At 34.8% G+C, this 25,584-nt stretch overlaps 1 pseudogene; it reads right to left on the minus strand.

Moving 5' to 3' along the window:
- Window positions 1-6,460: 6,460 nt before the first annotated feature.
- On the minus strand, window positions 6,461-23,586 carry LOC149176390 (NF-X1-type zinc finger protein NFXL1 pseudogene; annotated as a pseudogene).
- Between the last annotated feature and the right edge of the window lie 1,998 nt (window positions 23,587-25,584).

Here is a 25,584-nt window from a genome sequence, read left to right on the forward strand (position 1 = left end):
ATTAACTGAATCATAAGTTCACTGGATATGCGCTAGTTGCCTTAAGAACAATTGCATGCACATGCAAGTTCCCTTCACTGAAGTAGCGTAGATAAATCTGATTATGGAAATGAAAAGTTATTGATTTGTAAATATTAATTCACCCCTCCCCCCCTCTCAGTATTATTTCCATCAATTGGAATCAGAGCAGGTCCTTTGGCAGAAGCTTGATCGCTTGAAGGAGATTCGTACTAACAATGGGAAAGAAGCAAAAGAAGAAAGCACATCAAAATAAGAAAATATCTCAAAGGAACTGTGACAGCGGGAGAGACAATTGGCCATTATGTGGAAGAAACTCTTCAGATTTAGAATCACCTCAGATTGAAGATGAACAAACAAAAGAATTATCAAGTACAAATTTCTTGTCCTCTGGTGATACATTTCTCTATTCATTTGAAGATAATGAATGTGACAGTGAAACAACTAAATTTGCTCTTATGGGTGAAAGAGAAAGAAATCAAATAGAGGCAGAATTTAAAAATCTCACAGGCACAATTAGAGACCAACAAGATCTATTGGACAAAAGGGAGTGTACCTACAAAGAAGAGATTACAAGGTTAAAAGCTCAGTTAGAGGAAGGAAACAAAGTAAGGAAATAGTATGAGGAAAAGGAATATCAAAGTCAAAGGTTGCAGGATGAAGTGACATCATTGAGAAATGAAGTGAATGGAAAGGACACAACAACCAAGGAACTTATAGAAAGAACCAACAACTGTGAAGGTCTTGAAGCTGTGGTCATTTCTCTAAGAGAAGATCTCACAAACTCAAATAAGCAGAATGAAGAACTACTCCAAGTTGAGTAAAAGCACCTTAATGGGCGCTCCATCTCTTTCAAAATGCATTCGTATTTTCCACTTCTTTCATCAATTTCACTATCAGGTTTAAAACTTGAATTCTATCTAGATAAAGTTTTAATCTTGTCTCTTCTAAATTTCCTCTTTCAATCTCATGAATTTAAAATCCTGTAACCGTCAATTACTTGACCATTCTTGTTGTAAAAATTGGATTTCTGAACTAGAATTAATCATTGCAATTTATATAAATCCATCCCCAACCAATCTTTAAAATTTTAATGGAGTTTGATAGATGTCCTAGGAACTAAGCCCCTACAGCAGGGGTTGTCACCAGGGAACAACAATATTAATGGGATGAGATGTGCTAAACATCCTATCCATAGGTTATTAATGCCACAAGGTGGCAATGAGACATCTAGGATGAACCGTGATTGTGGTTTGATGTGGCCCTCTTAGGTCCACAATTTTCATACTATGAGCATTATACCTACACTACCCCCACATGCCTCCATGATTTATTTAAGTGTTTTTGATCTTTCGGTGTCTTGCACTCCAAGGCTTTCATTGCTTGAATGGGTGGCTTTGATAGAGCATCCCTTAGGCTATGTTGTCTTAGTTTCCATTATATTCTATTGTTTCGCTCTGTTGTTCGATAATGAGTGGGACAACATTGTTGGGTGTCTTCAAGCTACCCCTCTTCTCTTGGGCCTCACTTCATGCTCCTCTCCCCCTTAGTTGCATGCTCCTAAGGAATTGGTCTCTGGTATATGGGGCCCTTCTAGTATTGCTCACTTACATTGATTCCTTCGTTCTATTTTAGTTTGTCCTTCTTTGAGAGACATGGAAACTTTCACTGATAATTTATCTATCCTACAAGTTCGTCTTTGGATCTAAGCATCCACTATGCAACGATAGTGGGCCAAAAGTCAATGCAGGGCAACATATTACAAAGTAAGAAGGGGCTCTCGTTCTCAATAGAGAGTGAAATGCTTGGCTCGCTTATATCGTTTTCAAACACCTCTAGGCATTCAAGTAGAGCTTACAGAGGCTTAGAGAGATATTGTGGATGAGTGCAAATGCTTATCTGACACAAACATAGCAGGGGAAGTCACGACTTGGGTCCCTGACACTGGTCATACCTATGGCCACAACAATCAGTCCATGAACATGGTGTATTTATACTCGCAAATGAAGACCTTGTTGAGCACAATTTTACTAGACATAAATGGAACAAATGAGGGAAATTCTCCTTATGCTTAATGAGTTGCAACTATTTTTGAAGTCCCTAGATTGTCAGCTACAGTGAATCAAAAATCATCTTGGCCTCCCTCTAGACCCAAGCAGATCTCCTAGCAAGGGTAAAGCACCCATGGTAATAGTCCCCTCCAACTCATCTCCATTAGCATCACTTCGTGTTGTCTCTCTAACATTCCATCTTGGTTTTTTTATTATCAATATATTTTTAGTTTTTTTATCATCAACATATCTTAGTCACTAGGTTAAATAATTAAGATATATAGACCAAACACTAATCTAATTTTTATCTTTGTTTTAATCATCCTATATAAATGCAAAAGAATTTATGATTTTACTATTGATCAAAACCAAGATATGAGAAATATATTTTTTATATTATTTTGGTAAATCAATAAAAGTTTTAATTTAAAAAAATAAATGTAAATTATAATTAAAAAAATGGTAAGAAATTAATTTTTTTTTAATTAACTTACTCTATTTTCCCTTTTCATATAAAAATTTTAACCACGGCAAAATTTTAATATATTTTAAAACAATTCAAATAATAAAAATAATGGGAAAAAGAAGAAAAAATACAAAAAATAAAAATAAAATAAGATCGTTTATTTACTTTGTTGTCCATGTATTATTTTCTAAATTTAGCACTCAATGTACGTGCCCTCAATTTAGTAAATAGTTTAGTGTATGTTTCAACTTATCATTGCTATAAAGAAGTATGCAAAAGTATTTAGATGGGCCTAAGTTTGACAGACTTGGTTTTTAAAAACAAAATGACGTGGGCATATGCACTAGTTTAATTAGTGGTGCGGAAGTATTTATATGGTTCAAGTTTTTATATGGTTCAAGTTTGATTACATTTATATATGTATCAACTTGATTTTCTAAACTTGTATATCTATCAATTTGACTTTTATAAACAAGTTAGGGCGAGTGATTTGAGTTAACTATAATATTAAAATTAGTGATTATTTCAAAGGTGCAAAGAAAGGTTGATAGGATTTTTAAATTAAAAAATTTGTATTTTGGATTCTATAATCAAATAAATAATAAGTGTATTTTGGTTTGGAAGATTGAATTTTGGATGATGCAATTGTTTTTGAGCTTCATATTGTGTGTATCATATTTTTTAAAATAAAATGGTGGTCATATATATGATGGGGTGCAGTTAATGAAAATGGTGAAGGTATCAAAGCATATCTCCAGGTTTTTATAGTACATCATAGATCATTTTACTCAAAATGATAATGCAAAATAACACAAAAGATTCTATCCATGAGGTCAATAATTAAAAATAACACATAAAATATTATATCCATGAGTTTGACAATCTTTTGGACATCTAAACAAGTTTTGCCAACGTACATTTAATTCTCTTGTTTTTCTCTTTTGGTCGTTCTCTATGTTAAATGTAATGAATTTTCCGAGAAGACATATGGTTTCTATTTTTTGGGTAGATGCTCCTTCCTATCCCATTTTTGTGACAACTGGCAACCACTACACCATAAAAGCACATATGCATGTAATCTTTGTACATTTTCTACAATACAATGTCCTGGCATTGAGTAATCTTTTGTAACAGGTATTTGGTTGGTACCTCATTTGCTTCTAGCGTTTTGCTTGTATAAAATATTATTAGGTTAAGTTCTAGTTCTATATGCGGCCTCATTATACTTGAGCATACGTAAATGTTATTATATATGTTTTCAATATATGTTTGTTTAAATTGCTTACATTCTTGATCCACTTAGTTCATCATGCTATCCATAATTGTCGTTTTGTTTTTTGGTATAATTGTCATTTTGTGTTTTTGGTATATCAACTTGTTAATTTTATTTAATTCTATAGCAAGTTTTGAATTGATGTTGGCTGAAAAGTTATTCACAAGCACTCGAGTTGTTCTCTGTTTTCATGGTGGACTACATTTACATTTCAATTCTTTGAGGAAAATTGCTCCCGAAACAACTTTAACATGAAACAAAATTTGATATAATGAATCTGTGAGTTCAGAAATATGTTAAATATACTGATTTATTTTTTACGGGTAGTTATCATTTTTAACATTCACAATTGGGTATTGAAGATGTCAAGGATAATGACTTTTTTTTTACATATATTTATTAATTAAATTTATTTAATCATATGTTTAATAATTATTCATCTTCAATATATTTTATTATTAAGTTCTAAACTAGATTGGAAAAAAATAAATTAATTTATAATTTTATGATGAATTTTTTGTGTGTTTAAGAATGTAGAGCACCTCTCAACACAACAATTCAATTTCATGTTGTATGTGTTAACACTATAGAGCACTTCTCACCACAACCAAAAATAATTAAAATTAAAGTTGTTGTGTAACCAGAATTAAAGTCACTTAACACAACAAGAACGTAATACTATAAAAATCATGAAAATGGAGTATATGAAAAGCCAAGAAGATGAAGTTTGATAATCAAAATGGATCTCAAAAGGCATATTACCAAATAATTTGGCTCTCACTAAGTTGGGATTCAGTGCACCTTTTATGGTCTGGGCAATGAATTGCATATATTCAATTTCCTTTTAGGTGCATATTAATGGGTTTGTTTTGACATTTTTCAAATCAGAATGTGACCTCAGGCAACATTTTCCACTTTCTCTATTTTTGTTTGTCGCAAAAGGGTTTAAAGCAGAGCCTTTGATGAGTGATGGAGGGTTGGAGTTGGCAATGTTACATTGAATTTTTGTGATCTGAAAAAGATAGAAATTAGAAAAAGATTGAAATTTTCAAATAGATTATGGAACTTTACTGTGCTACTACACGCATATAGATCAATCTAAAAAAACTTATCTATTACTTGAAATGCAATTCCAGTGACTAGAAATAATATTATTCTACTCTCTTCCCTCTACAATACATATGAAGGGAAAAGAGATCAATCTAAAAAAATTATCCATTCCTTGCAATGCAATTCTAGTTGATAAGCAATAACATTATGCTACTCTCTTTCCCTTCAATACATATGAAGGGGAAAATGGTATATGAAGGGAAACAAATTGGATTTTTAAAACCCAATGATTGACACTAAAAGGATTGGCAATGGTTGATTGTCAAGGTGGAGAAAATTGGAAATGGCTGATAGTCAAGGTGCAGAAAAGGTTAACTAATGGCTCTTAGTAGGAGGCTGACTAAAGTATTAGTAAATGGTCTGTTAACTTAGTTTCATATTCATTTGATAAAAGTAGAAAAAATAAAGGCATTGCTCTAGAGAAATGGAAATAGAAGCTCCAAAAGATATGTAGGTTTAGGGAGTAGAAAATATCTTTCACTTCTCAACATCATTGGTCGTGATAAGTGTATATCATTTCTTGTCTTGCTTATCTTGATTGTCTTGAAGGAAGAGATCCTCCAAAAGACCAGTGAAGCAAGATTTCCCAAATAATTCTCAATACCATTGCAAAACGATTGCCCATATAATTCCCAGGAATTCATCTTGCCATTGCAACACTCAAAAGTGAAACAATCACTTGAAAAAACTTACAACAAGAACCTCAATTTAGAATTCAAAGCTCCTCATTTAGAATTCCAAGCTTCTTAAGGTTCAAGAGCTTCTGGAGACACCTTGATATTAGACTTAGTTTCCCAATGTTCCTTGTGCAGTCTTGTAACAACATTATTTTCCTGCAATCTTTACCATTAATATATGGAAGTCAACAATATCACAAATTATAATAGGCAACAATTGGAGATTAGGGTTCCTTCCCAAGACTAGGTGAAAAATCATGTCAAAATTCAAGCACATCCATGGCTTTGAAGTCTGTTTGAAAGTTCCTAGTATATAACCAAAAACAATGCAAAGCCCTTAAACTTCAGGACTAATACTAGCAATGGTTTCCCTATTAAATTGAATTTTAATAAATTCAATACTAAAATGGTAAAACTATTAGTGTATCTTATTGACAGTAAAGTTTATCACAAAATAAAGCTTTATTTTACTTGAGAAAGCATAATATATTTCACTTAAGCATGAAAAAATATTTGTATCCATAATTTAAATCAAGGGAATTGACTCTGAAAAACCAATACGTTTATCATAATAGGAATCCATGTGTACGTATACTTTCCACAATTATTGTGAAATCGATGTAAACAAAGAAAAGAAGACTCAATGGACCAAATTGTGTTTTTCTTTCAAAATTGTCGACCCATCTCAAAAGAATGGTGAATAAGAATGTATCCCATTACTACATCTTAATTTAAAATTCTAAAACTCGCTATCCAGGGTTGAAAATTTTGAACTATAGATCTTGTACCAGAACCAGAGGGAGACAAAATGTGTTGCTTCTCCTCGTAAGCTATATAACCAAAGAAAAATGGTAAACCAAATAACCTAATCAAAAGCCTTCTCCCAATCATCCACATCACTGGAAGACTGCTTATTTTGATTTTCTTGAGAGGATAAAACTTCAGTGGAACCCATAGATGTTAGAAGCTTTGAAGATGGTTGGGCTACATTAGTTGATGAAGTCTCTCCTGCATTATATTTCTCAAGAGCTCCATATGGATTTCTTGTTGTTAAAATAGGATTTCTTTGGAATTTCCAAACTAGCCTCGATACTTCAACATTTGACCAATCCTCCCCCCATGAACCCTCCATCCACACACTTTCTTTCTCTTTTTAATTTTTTTCCATGCATTAGCATTTTCTGTTGTCACATCTTTTGTTGCCCAGGCATTGTGGTTGGGTAATCCACCATTATGAGGGACTATAATAGCAACTCAATATATAGAAGCATGATCCACACGTCTAAGAGAAGTTGCATCCCTCACGATATCTATAAATATGTATAATGCATTCTTGTCATTCAGCCATACAAGTTCACACTCACCTCCAAATCTCAAAATCAGGGAACTCACTTTTGCTTCTCTTGGTAAATCAAACAATGCAAGGACGAGCCTAGGATCCATATCTACAACTTAATTGAAAGGTGGATCTTGCACCGACCCTATGGTAAGAAGCGACCCTTTGGGAATTATGATACATATTGGGGCTCTTGACTTTTGTGTAACCTGTATGACTAGAAAACGTTTTGGTTCCCATCCAGCTGAATATATGGAGAGGTTCCATCAATCTGCAAGATGTCTCAACATATTCCTTTTGTCCTTTGGCATAGCACAAAAAACCTTCACACGAATGCTCTTTGAGCTGGATTTTGCTTTCCCCAAAACCAAAATCTAAACCTTTCCTCAATAGTCGAAAACCATTGTGGTTCTCTCTAGATCAACTCAGCCAGAAGTTCTGAAATCGATTCATTCACCCCTAGCAAATCAACTTTTGTACAAATGTCAAAAGCATCTACCAAAATCTTCTTCTTCTCCAACTTTAGACATTCTTCATCACATGCAAGCTTTCTCTGGCCCAGAGGCACTCTATTTGAATTCGACTGCACTGGCTAAAGAGGAGCAGGCAATTTGTGAAGAACAAAGGATTCAAAGATAAGATCAACTCTAGTATTGTTTCCTCCAGCATCACATGGGACCTTTGTAGTCAATCGACCACATGAACAAGTAATAGTCACTAGCAATTCACATCTAGTATCAGGTAATGGAAGAGATGGGTGACATGAAGCAGTACAAGTATGCCTGCAATCTCTCCGAGGAGCTCCACAAGGTTTCCCACATGAGATTCTACCTACTAATGATGAATTTTCCTTGTAAACTGAGTCACATGGAGGTAGATGGCATGTCTTAGTAAACACATGCATTCCACACTGACATGGTTTCCCACAGATCTTCTTGCATCTAATGTCCCAAGAACCACATGGCACATTTTTTCAAAGCTACATGACCCCCAACACATTCTTTTGCAATAGGAATAGTACAAGGAGGGAAATCCCTGAAATGGCAATCATGAGTCGCAGGATGACCACATGTCTGAGGAATGGGTTTTCCACAGGGACTAGAGGAGAAATTGAGGTATTCCCACATGCAAAAGAAAGATTAGTGAAAATAGTTTCAAGGCAAGGTGGAAAATGGCCACTATGGCAAAGTTCTTAGAAAAAATGCTTCCCACATTACAACTTTATTCCACAGAGTATTTGACATAAATGTGGATCCCAATCACCTGAATGAATAATTAAACCCCCTTGATTTGCAAGAGGGCAACATCATTCACTGCATCTATGTCTACCACAGTTTTTCTTTTGTCCACAATTCTTTTCACATGTGAACTCAACATTCTCCTCCACGAATACCATGGTCTTCCAACAAGGGACCAACTTAGATGATGATCCACATCATGATTTTATATTAACAAAAAACAAACAAGGAGGACATTTCCCCTGGTGACATATATTTATACACAAATGTTTTCCATAGGGAAGAAGCTTCTCACATACCTCTAAGTAGGTTGGTACGCTATCATACAACTCTTCCTCTAATTTTGTAGTTGAGTTTTACCACATGGGAAAGATTTGACCTTCCTAGGTGATAGTTCACACTCTCCACTTTCTCCGGGATGACATATCTTTTTGCACTTATGATTCTAACAAGAGAGAATTTTCATGCAAATACACCATTTTCCCAGTCTATTTCCCCTTGGATCTCCATATCGCCACAAAGTATCATCTCCTCCTTTTACCCAAAAAATCATGAAGCTTTTATTAGAACCTTGCAAGGATCACATGTTCCTTCATAATAGACATTGTCACAATAATGGTGTCCACATTTGAGAGGATTTTCGCAACATTATCCACATGATTTAATCGATTTATGATCAGAACATCTCCTTGTAATTGTTGTTTTACCACATGGTCAACGTTGGGGGGGAGGGAATTGCTGAGAAAAGTGATCAAGGCCCTGGATGACATTGGAGAGTATATGTGTGTGGGAAAATGGGAGTTTTCTTTTCCTTTTCAAGCGGATTCCCACATGGTCCTCCACATGAATGTGGAGTGAGATAACATTCTACTTCTTGCTCTTGCACCTTCCCACAAAAACAATAGTAACGAATATCATTTGGGAGTGAAAGCTGCATAGACTGACAACCAGGGCATCTCCAGTTGGAACCTGTTGTGGCCAGCAACAACCCCCCTTCTTATTTAGTTTTATCACTAATACTAAATAAGTGGGGACCCTTATTCAAAAATTTAAAAAGTCAATTAATGCTTGTATTTCCTTTTTTAATAAAACTTACTATCATAAACTTAGGAGAATACCCTCGAAAAATCTAAAAAGACTTAAGTTTTATGATAAGTTAGAATAAAATCACTCCTTAAAGCGTGTCGCATCGCAAAAAGGGTAATGGATGCCTTCCTACAAGCGGAATCCTAAAAATGCGAAATCGCAATGCGAAATCATGCATCAAAAAACCCTCATCACATCACATGCCTCAAACATAACTTACGCTGAAATGCCTCAAACCGCCGATATGCGATGGCACATCTCGCAAATCACATTTCACAGAAAACACATTGACGGATGATTACCACACGCAATGGATTTGCGATATTGTGATATTGTGATCTGCGATACTGCGATCTACGATATTGCAAAGAAAATCACAAAATCGCCTTATTGCGGATCTTCAGAGCTCGTTGTTCGAAAAAGATTTTTCCATAAACCAAAGCCCGGTTATGTGCGTTAATGTTAATCAATGAGTTAGTTGGCAATCATTAATGAAATATGGTTTTGATCTTATCGAAGAGCCATTTCACATAAGGTGGTATATTTTATATGTTTTCCGCATTTAAAGCTTTCCCATCACCTTTTTCCTATCATTATTCTCACCTCATTTGTAAACTGTAGGAGCGAAGAGCAAAGAAGTATACATAGCAGTGTTCTGGATATTATGGGAAAGAAGGGTAAAGCTCCGAGTTTTGAAGATAAAGAAGTGATGCCCTTATACACAGACACCACCTGTAACAAAGATGTCGGTATTAATACTTGGGAAGGCATGTACAGTCTACTCTAGGAAGAAAATCCCAAGGTAATGGAGGTTACGACTACTGTAGGCTCTTACGAGTCGTCTGAGGCGTCTATTATAGAACTAGCATGTTCATTCTTGCACAGGATAGCGGCGAGGCCCAAAATTCTTCCATACACGGACATGGTTAAATGGGTACTAGATAATGTTGATATCATGTATAGAGAATTTAAAGCTCAAAACTGCAAACTCACAGAGTCATTATTTTCACAAAAATTAAGCTTTATATCCTCTAACAAAAAGCTCGCAAGAGGCGAAAATTGCACCAGGGAAGCCCGGATCAAGAAATAGAGGCAGTTTCCGATGCACGATTAGCACCTAGCGCTAATTGCGCCATCGCCAGGCAAAACCCCTCGAGATGGAAAGCCTCTAATCGCTCAGTCGCCTGTAAGCCCGGAAATTTGTAGAAAAAGCACTAAAGGCGAAAGGCAAAACTTGAACTCTAGACCAGTGGTATTTATCAGGTATATCATCAAGTGGTATGTAGATATCTACCGAATGTACAACATCTACGGACAAGTTGGAGACAGAAGGCTCAAGAAAAGGAAGAGTCCATTAAAAGGTTAACCAAGTTGAATTGGGATTCTTACTAGACGTACTTGGTAAAACCACACAGCCAGTGCATGAATCTCAAATGTATCATCAATTCTGCCGAGAAGATGGCGCCAGCACTTGCCGATTCCGTTTTCGCAGGACAGCTAAAATCGGAAGTCGGCTAGCCAACTCTCCTCAAGCAAATGCTGAACACTTGCGACTACAAGGAACAGATACATAGATAGTTAGTTGTTAGTTTTAGTTTTAATTTTGCTTTATTTTTGCCTGAAATGAGGACGGTCATTTAAATCGCATCCTACATTTTTGTAATAAATTATTTTTATATTTAGTTAGTAGTATTTAAACCCTTCTCATGCATTTAGAGAAGGGTCCTGAAATTTGTCAAAAACTTGTCCTCAGAACATGCACTTTTGCACCCTCCGAGGAGGTTTTGATGAATGAATGGAACATGATTTATTGATATCTGCGTTTAATATCTACTACTAATGTTGCACTTTTGTACTCTTAGTGGATGTTGGATTAAGAAGAGATAAATCATTATTGCTTGAAGCTCATGAGTAGAACTAGTTATAAATGGTACTTTTATCTCTTAACTATTTTTGCTTAACTATTTCTGCATTAAGGTGATATTCATGTTCAGTTATTTATATATTAATGCGTGAATTCTTGAGTTATCATTTGGCACTTCTTTATGGTGATAGCTATTTATTTATGTTCAATATATGAGTTGCTTATTATGCGATATGTTTTTCACAATTGTTTCGTCTAACTTTTTATACGAAATGTTTTATCTTTATTGAATTATTTTCTCATAGCGGTTGAATGATCTTTATTACCAACTGTTATTTGAAATCATTTTAGATCGCATAACGGAAAGATTACATCCCGGGTTAGTTTAGAATTAGATATTTCTGTTTATTAGAATACAATTGCATGTGGTTAGATTAGATTTAGAATAAAAGCATTTTACCATGGAATTATTAGAAAAGAAATATCAATTCTCAACACACACACACATATATTGGGAAACTGGTCCCATAACCCCAGTCAGACCCACTATACCAAACAGAAAAGGAGCTGCTAACCAAGGTCCGGACCGGGTGGGTATCCCCCTTGTTGTAGACATGATTTTCGAGGCTTCAACATATTTGGCGCTAGAAGGAGGGCTCCGAACTGTGAATGGAAAGTAAGTCTAAATCTAAATACCATTCTGAGAGTAAATCGCCCTCACCATCTCCCCCGACTTCTCCATCACACTTTAAATCTTTAAATATTGAGCAAGAAGTCGAAAGGACAACAACCACTGCCACAAACCTTGACATTTCAAATAAATCTACTATTGAACCTCCTGAAGTTGAATCTTTGATTCATAAACTTCAGCGATTTTCTATATCACCTCAAAGATCTGATAAATCTCAAGGCAATGTGACTTTGCAATATAACCCTGCTCATCCTCTTACCAGATTAAAGAGCAAAAAGTTTGGTATTGAGCCAACCGAGTTACCTCTACCTACAAGGAAGAGAGCAAGGAAATCACGTAAAGGGTCTGATAGCAAGACTCTTTCGCCATCATCATCCCTTTCAACCTCTCCACCGCGAAGTCAACCGTCCACCCCTCCACTTCAGATTATTGTCCACCAGTCCACTGGAACTTCAACATCTCCTTCTCAATCCTCTGGCCTCAATCCTCTGGAACTGTAATATCCTCATCTTCCCAACCGCAGGGATCATCTTCTGTGCTTTCTTCTGTTAGTAGTTCAGCGATGGCCCAATCTCCATGGAATAACCCAGGGGCAGTCTTAATGCCTACGCCCTTGAGTCAAATACCGGCCCATCCTGAAAAATGGCTGCCTAAGTTTAATCTCGAAGCAGGCATGCTAGCAGAAGAAAATATTAACAACTTTATGTTATCTATAAATCTCAATGGAGTTACTAATGAAGATGATGTTGTCCGAATCTTTCCTTACACTTTGCAAGGAACAGTCAGATCATGGTATTTCTCATTACCATCTGGATCTATCACTAGTTGGGATATCTTCCAAGAACAATTCTTGACTAAGTTCGGTGATGACGAGTCTACCACGACATTGATCAATGACCTGTCTAACCTTAGGGCTGAGTCAAAGGAACCTATCAAAGATTTTAACTCACGTTTCAATAAACTGTTGAACAAAATTCCTACTACTTCTAAGCCTAGCGAAGAAGTGTGAAGTGAATGGTACATATCTACTTTACCATCAAACATAGCAATCTTCGTTGATAGGGCTAATAAAACAACTTTAGCTGACAATATGAAGGAAGTAATAGCGGCAGAGAAACGTATCATAGCTTTAGAAAAGAAAAACGTCGTTGATGAATGAAAATCTAAGAAGGTTACTTTTAAGGAAGATCCCAAGAAAAAACAATCGAAAGATCCATTCGATTTAGAAGGATTGCAGAAAGTTTTGAAAACCATGTCTAACGAAATGGTTGACATTAAGAAACAAGTAGCAGAGACTTCTTCTAAAAAACCGTACAAGCCTTATAGAAGAAATACTACGACTGATTCAAAGCCTCATAACGCTATTACAAATGCTGAATCAGAAGAGGAAGAAGAGGAAATTGCTACCGAAGAACCTACCGATGAAGAAGAAGTTGTAGAGGTAAAAGGTATGTGGGGTTTCATCCTCCCAGATGAAGAGGATCAAGAGGCATCACCGTTAGTACTCGAAGTAGAAATCAACTCGATCCTCCTCAACCTACTCCTAATCCAAAGAGTGCAATCTCAATGCCTAAGGATAAAGTCGCAGCCAAGAAAACGACATCCAAAGCGACTCAAACAAGCCCAGTCCAAACAGATTCACCAACTCCATCTAAAACATTGATTGATTAGGATGAAATGGAGTATAACATCATATAAGACATGAAGAAGACTAGGGCTAATATTACTTTTTATGAATTGAGCAAGTTAAAACATCAGCAAAAGGTACTTTTGAAAGAATTACATGCAGTACCAGTTGCACCTCTGCCCGCCGTTGTAATCTCTCAAGCTTCCCATGAGATGGGAAGACCTCCAACTAATGTGATTAATAAAGTTGATCCAAACGATATCGCTTTAATTGGAGGAAGGTCGAGATCTCATACTCCCCCATTTCTTCTTACTTATGAAGTTTTCAACAAAAATTTTCATAATTGTTTAGTTGATTCTGGAGCTTCATCTAATATCTTACCTAAATCGATATGTGCAAAGTTGAACGTTCAACCTAAAAAATCTGTTGTGCGCATAGTGCAGCTGGATTGGTCGCAAGTTGAAGTGATCGGCGAATTAAATCAGGTTACCATAAGGATATCATCTAATCCAAAGGTATGTCAAGTTATCGACATTTTAGTTGCAAATATTCCAGAATTTTATGGCTTAATTCTTAGCAGAGATTGGTCAGAAAAACTTCATGGATACTTTGCAACCGATTGGTCGCACATGTGGCTCCCTTACAATGGTAAACCAAATCAGATAAAGGTTGAGCAAGAAAGACATCAGAAATACATAGTAATTGAATTGGAAGGTGAAATGAACCAGTAGCATACAACAATAATATTACTGGCAACTATTTTGTTGATTCTTTCTTAGGAAATTTTAATGCTCACACTTCACCTTACTTAGAACATTCTGTTTTATTTCAAGTAGAAATTTTTTCTCAAACAGATAATTCTAAATGCATTAATATTATAGATAGTCCTGTAAATAAATCTTTATTTTGGAAGTTATTTTTTGACGGTTCTAAGTCTAACGAAGGAGCAGGAGCAGGATGCGTATTAATCAGTCCAGAGGGAAACAAAACTATGCTGACTTGTAGACTCAAGTTCAATTGCACCAATAATACTGCAGAATAGGAGGCTTTAGTCCAAGGATTATACAAAGCAATCGGATTAGATATCAAATATCTACAAGTCTTCAGAGATTCTGAAATTGTTGTTAGACAGGTACGGAATACTATACATTGTCTATCAGGTCATTTAAAGCATTACCAATCTTTAGTACAAGATCTGACTGAACATTTTATAGCATTTAATATTTCATCAATTCCTAGACTCCAGAATGCTAGTGCTGACCTCTTGGAAAACGTAGCTTCCAAGCTCATTCCCTCAGAAGACTATAGCCCCGATAGATTTTCAATCGAATTAATCTTTAGACCCTCGATTCTTGATAACATTACCAATTGGAGAATATTCAACGATGATCCTGATATTGTAAACTTCCTCACATCAGAGGGATCTTACACCAATCAGATAATTGATGAGGACCAACATGACAGACAATTGCAACAAGATAGCACTAATAATGTTATGCTAAAGTCAGTAGTGAAATTAGAAGACCTATATGATTTGAAAGATCGATTCAAAAGATCTACCAATTCAAAACTTCAAAGTTCAACTCTGAACTATGAATTAGTAAATCTAGGAACTGATACCAAGCCACGGAATATCAACCTAAGCCTTGGCCTGGATCCTGAAGAAAAATTAGCGTATGTTCGTCTCTTGAAACAATACAAAAGTGTCTTTTCTTGGAACTATGATGAACTTAAGACTTACGACACTTCTATCATCCAACACACTATCCCAATGATAAACGATGAAAAATCTATCCAGCAGAAGTTGAGAAAGATTCATCCTAATCTAGAAAACCAAATCAAATATGAGCTCAATAAGTTATTGAAAGCCAAAATAATTTTTCCCGTTAGACATTCTAAATGGGTTTCCAACATGGTTCCTGTTAGAAAGAAAAATGGAGACATTAGAATTTGCATTGACTTTTGAAATCTTAACAAAACCTGCCAAAAATATCATTTTCCTTTGCCTCCTATGGAGCAAATATTGAAGGCAGTTGCAGGATCAGAATTAATGTCCTTCTTGGATGGTTTCTCTGGCTACAACCAAGTTTTGGTCCATCCCGATGATCAATTAAAAACCACATTCAGAAGCAAATGGGGCACTTATGGATATCAAAAGATGCCTTTTGTTCTAATCAATGCTGGTGCCACATTCCAAAGGGCCATGGACATCGCATTTAAGGGATTAGTAAACAAATCAGTAGTAATCTACTTGGATGATATAACTATATATTCCAAGAAACGAGGCAATCATCTCAGAGATTTAAAACAGATCTTCCAACATTGTCTAAGGTATGGAATTTAACTTAACCCAAAAATGTCCTTTTTTGCATTAAGTGAAGGAAAACTTCTTGGATTTATAGTGTCAAAATCTGGAATCCATATCGATCCCGACAGAATCAAGGAGATTTCGGAAATACCTTTGCCTCACAACAAGAAAGCTATGCAATCTTTCCTTGGCCAGATTAATTTTGTAAAGAGATTCGTTCCAGATTTTTCAAGAATCATATCTCCTTTACAAGCAATGATTAAAAAGAACTCAATCTTCAAATGGGGCCAAGACGAATATGAAGCATTCAATCTGATCAAACAAGTGATTGTTGCGATTGTTAATGCTCCATCTTTAGCAACTCAAAATTTTTCCGATCCTTTCATTTTATATACATTTGCCTCTGACAGATCATATGCTGCGATACTCACTCAAGCAAATCAAGACAAGGCAGAAGTCCCAATTTCTTTTTTCAGTTCAAATCTACAAGGGGCTGAGTTAAATTATTTAGACATAGAGAAACAAGCTTATGCTGTTTTCAAAGCGATAAAATATTTCAGACCCTTTCTGCTTAAAACCCATAAAAAAATCATAGGACCGTTTCCAGTGGTAACAAATCTCTTAGTATAGAAAGATGTGAGTGAAAAAAGAGCCAATTGGGTTACCGCATTACAAGAATATGACGTTGAAATTAAACCAGCAAGTATTGTAAAAGGTCAAGGCTTTTGCAAAATGCTGGCCGGAGCATCGCTTATTTATGAAATACCATCTGTAGAGATACAAATGTACGAGGTAAGCCTAAACGATGTTGATTCATTATATGCTAATATCATATTTTATCTAAAGAATGAATATTCCCCTTCAAACCTCAATTATACAAAGAAAAGAGCCTTAAGGTTGAAGGCTAAGCAATATTAGCTCGTAAACGATGTACTTTTTAGGATGAATTATGATTTTGTTCTCCTTAGATGTCTTGAGAAATCTGAAGCTGAAAAGGTGTTGCAGGAACTCCACGATGGACCAGCAGGTGGACATTATGCTGGAGATGCTACTACACATAAAATCCTCTGCATAGGCTATTACTGGCCCACACTATTCAAAGACGTGCATAGCTACGTAAGGAAATGTCAAGTTTGTCAAACTGCTGCTGGGAGACAAAAGAAACCATCATTGCCTTTGCAACCAGTCAACATTGAAAAGCCTTTTGATCAATGGGGATTGGACATAATAGGGGAGATTGTTCTTCATTCTTCTAAATAGCATAGGTATATCCTTACAGCTACAGATTATTTTACTAAATGGATAGAAGCAGTTCCTATCAAGACATCTAATGCCGAACACATCATTGATTTCATAGATCAGTTCATAATCACCAGGTTTGGTTTACCCTCTGCTTTAATGTTTGATAATGCATCGTATTTTTCTGGCAATGCTATGACTGAATTTGCACTCAAAAGAAGTTTTAATCTTAAATAATCTGCCAATTATTACCCACAGGGGAATGGGTTAGCTGAATCTACGAATAAAAACTTAATCAGAATCATTAAGTGAACCATTGATCAAAATCATAAGAATTGGCACAAATCCTTAATATATGCTCTATGGGTAGACCGAATAATGCAGAAAGCCTCCATTGGCACTTCTACCTTTAATTTAGTTTTTGGGAAAGAAGTGGTTCTTCCAACTCATCTAGCAATTCCCTCTTTGGCCTTAGTTCAATATATTGATGAAGCACCAACTTCTTCCTTACAACTAAGGCAGCTGTCTAGTCAATTTAACGTCTTAAATTTCTCTACATAAATTATCAATCCGGGTATCGTAAACTGATGAAGTGTGGTGCACCATATGTGCTTAGTTAACCTTTTTCTTACTTCGTTGTTTTATAGATTTTATTTTGTTTTGGGGTTTTGTTCTTGTTGATCTCCTAAAGTATCTAATGCAAATGGAAATCCTATTCTAAGGTCTTAAGAATACTTTTAAAGGTCAAGTATGGATGTAGATTTCAAGACAAGGTCTATGTCCCTAATGGTAACTTCCAAAACTTAGCACTTCAAAAGATCTTAAAACATGTTATTGATGGAATTAGTACTTAAACAAAAGTGTAAGTATGCAGCTACTTTAATCAAGCAAAAGATGAAATATTGATCATGAAATCACTGTCTCTGCTGCTTGTCTAAATATGGAAATAAAAGTTAAGCTATTGCACTCAAACAAATAAAAAACTGCAAACCAATAAAAAGTAAAATCAAATCACATCATTCATAGTCTGATTCCTCGCCAGGTAGTCTAAGCTATGGCTTTCGGAGATAATCATCAATAACATGAGCAGTCTGATATCTAATTGCAGAAAAGTAAAACTAAAATCAAATCACATCAATTCATAGTCTGACCCCTCACCAATTAGTCTTGCTATGGCTTTCGGAGGTAATTATCAACAACTTGAGCAATTTGATATCTAATTGCAGAAAAGTAAACTTAAAATCAAATCACATCAATTCATAGTCTGACCCCTCACCAGTTAGTCTCGCTATGGCTTTCAGAGGTAATCATCAACAACTTGAGAAATCTGATATCTAAACTAACTAATAAAGCAAATGAATAAGATTGAAATCAAAGCATAACTGAAATTGAAAAGCTAAAAAAAACAAAGTCAGCATAGAGGTAAATCTCATGTCACTATTTGATGCAAAAACATGTAAAGAAAAACCAATCTACAATCAACCGGTTGAACACACTTACATGAATTAAAATTGCATGAATGGAAAATCTAATCTATCAAACTTGAAAGCAATCAATTGACATAATGAAATCAAAGCAAAATTACAAAATGAAATCTACTCTACCTTACATTCTAGTATGCTCAATGACATCTACTTCACATCTCCTTCCATGTTGAGAACATCAAAGCTTTATTCAAATTCTTCAAAATTACAAAGTACAACAAAGTTCTCCAAATCTTTCCAAAGCCATCTCACAAGCTAACAAGCTTAAGAACTAACAAGCTAAGACTCACAAGCTAAAAAGACTAACAAATGAAGGAGAGAGATCTCCTATTTATACAAAAATATGAGAAGCCATCTCATTAATGAGAGTCCATGAATCTCTCCCTCTAACTCTAGAGTCCTAATCAAAATAGGAACTGATAAGACACATGTCTTCTTAGAGTTACAATATAATTAGGAGTTGTGACACATATCCTCATGATCCCATGATTCTTTCCACTCAAATTCGAATTTGGCCTTAGAGTGCCACATAAGGGTCTTCTAGAAGCGTCCTTTCAACCTACACATGTCAACAATCTTAACCAATTTGTTAGGTATAAGCATATGCACATTATTTTCTAATTTTTAACCACAAATTCACTTAAAAGGCTTAGAATTAATAAAGATTGGAAAAACATAAATGTGGCCCAATGATAATGAGAGTGGGATGAATGTGGTGACATAGTAGTGAAATGGAGGTGATATAATGGACATAATAGTGAAAGTGTAATGGGAATGAATGACATTTTCAAGACTCAACAGCATCTACAAATCCTTAAGCCAGAAGAGCAACGAGAACAGGCTAAAATAACTCATGCTCATCACCAAGCATTAGTAAAAGCTTCTTTTGATTCAAACATGATATCTAGAAAGGACTTTCAGATGGGAGATCTAGTTTTAAAATGGGACAAGGCTCACGAGGAAAAGGGAAAACATATGAAATTTCAACGAATGTGGATTGGCCCTTTCCAAATTGCAGAAATCATAGGCCCATCTACTTTTATGTTACAGGATTTAACAGGAAAAAGAGAATCTTTACCTATTAACGGGCAGATCCTCAAAAAATACTTTCCATAGGATATCATTCTTCTATTTTTGTAGATTAGTTTTTCCCTTTATTTTCGTAATAAAACCAGTTGTAAATGGTTACATTTGGAATTCACGAAAAAGACAAGTATTTCTTTTAGATTTTGTTTTTTCACTTTGTATAAATAGAAATGATTTAGAAAATTGGTCATTATTATTCAAAGATATAGTCAAAAGGCTATAAGCCTAAAAATGATACTAGTTTCAAACCTTGTAAATTTTGATAAAAAGCGACCTTTAGTGAGAATTTGTTTTATATCAGTCAAATGAAAGATATCGATAACAAAACGAAGATTCTCTATAGAAAAGCTCTTTCCAAAAACTCTACCATTGTCGTCCAGAGCTATTCTTAAGGAAACAATGACTTCCTCCCCACCTAGGGAATTACGAGCTTCAAGGAATAATCCAACGATACACTTTAACTTAAAGAATAAGAGGTCTCATCACGAGCCGACTTATCATGATCATAGATATTATAGCTTGCTGACTTTGCCAAAACTTCATACCGCAACAGGGCAATGACTCAAGATTGTTGCAATCAAAAGACAAGGGGTCTCATCACGAGCCAACTTGTTTAGCAAATCTATAAATCAAGTGAGTGGCACTGTCATAATTTGGCTACCAAACCAAGGCATTGTTCTTTAAGGATTAAAAGAAAATGAAAGCAATAAGTGTGGATATGGATTTCTCTTTGAAAATTGTATATTTCTCCAAGTGGGATACATGATCATTGTTGGGTAACAGGTAACCCTGTCGAGGCTATAAACGCCTGCTAGCAGCAGAGGCTCTACCTACGACAAATGAGCAAATTTAAAACTGATTTATAGAGAAGGTTTTGTTTTTATCTTTATAAACCAAGTGGTGACTGATGTAGATACAATGACTAGCTCTAGGAAGTAAATAACCAAAGTTAACATAGAAGAAACAAACTATCATAGACAGCTAAAAGCATAATGTATTTTATCTTTCCATAATAAAGTTTTATTTTCTAGAAAAATTTATGTTTTGGAAGTTTAGAAAATTCAAAAGAAAAGCAGAGATAACTAGTTCTTCCAAGTGAATTGGCAATTGTTGTGGCCAACAACAACCCCCCTTCTTATTTAGTTTTATCACTAATACTAAATAAGTTGGGACCCTTATTCAAAAATTTAAAAAATCGATTAACGCTTGTATTTCCTTTTTTAATAAAACTTACTATCATAAACTTAGGAGAATACCAAAATCTAAATATACTTAAGTTTTATGATAAGTTAGAATAAAATAACTCCTTAAAGCGCGTCACATCGCAAAAAGGGTAATGGATTCCTTCCTACAAGCGGAATCCTAAAAATGCGAAATCGCGATGCGAAATCACGCATCAAAATACCCTCATCGCATCACATGCCTCAAACATAACTTACGCTGAAATGCCTCAAACCGCCGATATGCGATGGCGCATCTCGCAAATCGCATTTCACAGAAAACACATTGACGGAAGATTACCACACGCAACATATTTGCGATATTGCGATATTGTGATCTGCGATACTGCGATCTGCGATGTTGCAAAGCAAATCGCAAAATCGCCTTATCGCAGATATTCAGAGCTCGTTGTTCAAAAAATCTTTTTCCATAAACCTAGGCCCGGTTATGCGCGTTAATGTTAATCAATGAGTTAGTTGGCAATCATTAATGAAATATGGTTTTGATCTTATCGAAGATCCATTTCATGTAAGGTGGTATATTTTATATGTTTTCCGCATTTAAAGCTTTCCCGTCACCTTTTTCCTATCATTATTCTCACCTCATTTATAAACTGCAGGAGCGAAGAGCAAAGAAGTATACATAGCAGTGTTCAAGATATTATGGGAAAGAAGGGTAAAGCTCTGAGTTCTGAAGATAAAGAAATGACGCCCTTATACACAGACACCACCTGTAACAAAGATGTCGGTATTACTACTTGGGAAGGCATGTATAGTCTGCTCGAGGAAGAAAATCCCAAGGTAATGGAGGTTATGGCTACTGCAGGCTCGCACGAGTCGTCTAAGGCGTCTATTACAGAACTAGCATGTTCATTCTTGCACAGGATAGTGGCGAGGCCCAAAATTCTTCCATACAAGGACATGGTTAAATGGGTACTAGATAATGTTGATATCACGTATAGAGAATTTAAAGCTCAAAACCGCGAACTCACAGAATCGTTATTTTCACAAAATTTAAGCTTTATATCCTCTAACAAAAAGCGCACAAGAGGCGAAAATCGCACCAAGGAAGACCGGATCGAGAAACGGAGGCAGTTTCCAATGCGCATTAGCGCCTAGTGCTAATTGCGCCATCGCCAGGAAAACCCCTCGAGATGGAAAGCCTCTAATTGCTTAGTCGCCTGTAAGCCCGGAAATTTGTAGAAAAAGCGCTAAAGGCGAAAGGCAAAACTTGAACTCTAGACCAGTGGTATTTATTAGGTATATCATCAAGTGGTATGTAGATATCTACCGAATGTACAGTATCTATGGACAGGCTGGAGACAGAAGGCTCAAGAAAAGGAAGAGCCCATTAAAAGGTTAACTAAGTTGAATTGGGATTCTTACTGGACGTACTTGGTAAAACCACACAGCTAGTGCATGACTCTCAAATGTATCATCAATTCTGCCGAGAAGATGGCGCCAACACTTGCCGATTCCGTTTTCGTAGGACAACTAAAATCGGAAGTCGGCCAGCCAACTCTCCTCAAGCAAATGTTGAACGCTTGCGACTACAAGGAACAAATACATAGATAGTTAGTTGTTAGTTTTAGTTTTAAATGTAGTTTAGTTTTAATTTTGCTTTATTTTTGCCTGAAATGAGGAAGGTCATTTAAACCGCATCCTACATTTTTGTAATAAATTATTTTTAGATTTAGTTAGTAGTATTTAAACCATTCTCATGCATTTAGAGAAGGGTCATGAAATTTGTCAAAAACTTGTCCTCAGAACATGCACTTTTGCACCCTCCGATGAGGTTTTGATGAATGAATGGAACATGATTTATTGATATCTGCGTTTAATATCTACTACTGATGTTTCACTTTTGTACTCTTAGTGGATGTTGGATTAAGAAGAGATAAATAGAACTAGTTCATGAGTAAAACTAGTTATAAATGGTACTTTTATCTCTTAACTATTTCTGCTTATGTGTTAAGGTGATATTCATGTTCAGTTATTTATATATTAATGCGTGAATGCTTGAGTTATCATTTGGCACTTATGTACGGTGATAGTTATTTATTTATGTTTAATATATGAGTAGCTTATTATGCGATATGTTTTTCACAATTGTTTCGTCTAACTTTTTATACGAAATGGTTTATCTTTATTGAATTCTTTTCTCATAGCAGTTGAATGATCTTTATTACCAACTGTTATTTGAAATCATTTTAGATCGCATAACAGAAAGATTACATCCTGGGTTAGTTTAGAATTAGATATTTCTGTTTATTAGAATACAATTGCATGTGGTTAGATTAGATTTAGAATAAAATCATTTTACTTAGGAATTATTAGAAAAGAAATATCAATTCTCAACACACACACACATATATTGGGAAACTGGTCCCATATCCCCAGTCGGACCCACTATACCAAATGGAAAAGGAGCTGCTAACCAAGGTCCAAACCGGGTGGGTATCCCCCTTGTTGTAGACCCGATTTTTGAGGCTTCAACAGAACCTTGACTCTGTCCAATAGACAAATCTACAGAGGATGGAGCTCTTTCCCATTTCCTTATGAAATACAGGTGAAAAATGGCATAACAGCTACCACAATACCAAATTGTCATTGATCGTCCAACTATTTCATAGCATGTCATGCATTCAACCTTTCCTTTATTAAGCTTCTCTTCAATTTCCTGCACCAACTTTGGTACACTGGATCTATCCAAATTTGTCTTCTCCCTACTATCTTGCTTTGTCGATATAGACTCATATCTCTGAGGAGGATGAAGAAGATTCTGTCTCCAATCTTGGATGTTGTTCACCATCTTCCTATTCCTAAAACCCTTCATTCATTGTCTTTGCTGACCAGTGGATTGTGTGAGTTGATTTTTGTCAATGGAGGGGTTCATAAGGTCCTCAATAATTTTGTCCTTGGTTTGATACCCCATTCCGCCTGTCATTATCACAATCATTGATCCTCTCAACATTTTCTTTCCCAAGTATGCCCTGGTTTGCACTATGTACATAGGTTTGATTGCAGAGTCCATCGAAGACAACAAGTGTAGCAAATAATAACTTCTTGTGGCTATACCTCGACGAACTCGCCACCATGGAATTCTCTCACAAAGTGCAAAGTTCCGAAAATGGAGTTTTTGGAAATCATAGTTGTGACGACAAACGTCACGACAATAGAGATAGAGTTATTGCACAAGTGTCACGAGCTAGTAAAAATGGTATACGAAATTGTCAGGTTAACTAATTCAAGAGAAAGGCTTATCGACCTAATTATAATAGATTAAAAATTTCGTTAAGATTATAATTAGTTTAGATTCATTTTAACTCAAAATTTATCAAGTGTAAAAAAATCAAATATCTTTAGGTACAAATAATTTTTTTGAGTGTAAAACTTGAGGAAAGATTTGTACATCCAGAGATTTGATCTCCTTAAACACTTTATAGATCTAGAATTAAGATGGATCTAAGTTTATTTATAATATCTATATATGAAATAAAACTATATATAATAGATATCTTTGAAGTCAATAAAAATATATAAGATTGAACCCTAAATCATATTCCAAATATGCCCAAACATATGTGAAAAGTGGTTTAAAAGGATAGTAAAAACAATGGTGAATAAAAAATTGGTTGATTGCTACTGAGCTTTTGTCTATGCAATCCCTTCCCTTTTGAGGACTTGCGAACTTCATTCATAAAATGTATCAAGTGTATCTTTTCAAGCTTGACTGAGCATATTGCTTCTTACTCTGGCCTGCTTTGATGCTTTAAACCTAATTCATAGTAATTTAACCCTAACTTATAGGTAAAAATTATATATTATAATAAATGTTTTATATATTACATAAGAACAACCATAAGATAGTTGTAAATTATTAAATATTATGTTTTAAACCTAATCTATGGTGCTTTAACCCTAACCATATATAAATCATAATAATAAAAAATGTTATGTATATTAAATTAGGCATAGTCTAACTTACGGAATAACTTTTTTCACACAATACAATTTTAAGCAAGATTGTGATTTTTTGTTGTTTATAACATATTTTTGAATACATAAATGGATTAAGAACCCTGGAAAACCCATAGAGCACTCGTATTCTATAGATTAAACAATTTCATCTATCTCTACCAGATTTTGATTAAAATTAACTCTAAAAAATGTCATTTCATCTATAAATTAGACTACACCATTAAATTATGTTAATTATAGATATAAATTATAAAATAATATATTAAAAAATATATTAGTATGCCTATGACAATGCTTTAAACCAAACTTAAAGTACTTTAACTCTAATCTATAAATATAAATTATATATTTTAATAAATATTATACCTATTAAATTATATTATCTGTAAAATAATTATAAATTATAAAATATTATATTAAAAATATTATAATTTATTTTAAATAATTTAATTTATTTTTGTTTTATTTTAAATAATATGATGGTCAAGAACACCTCACAACAAAAACTTTATAATCAACCCACATTAAAGTAATGCATTCAAACTAATTAAAAAACACATGCACAGACAGAACTAATTCATTTAAATATGCGTAATATATTTTAAATTAGAATTTGAAAAGTAAGTAAAGAATTAGGCTATTTAAATATATAAAGTATTTTATTATCTAAAAGTAGAAAGGATTTTTTTCATAGAATTGGTAACTCAATCTCGTACTCACTGTAATTTTTAAGTGAACTACATCGCTCTCAATACGCAATATTCACAAGTTAAACATTTCGAGTTAAGTTTAAATTAAAAAATTACTTTAGTCATTTATATTATGTTAC

The sequence above is a fragment of the Pinus tabuliformis genome, chromosome 4_1 (genome assembly GCF_031772625.1).
Source record: "Pinus tabuliformis cultivar Carrire ecotype Pingquan chromosome 4_1, CPIR1, whole genome shotgun sequence".
NCBI lineage: Eukaryota > Viridiplantae > Streptophyta > Pinopsida > Pinales > Pinaceae > Pinus > Pinus tabuliformis.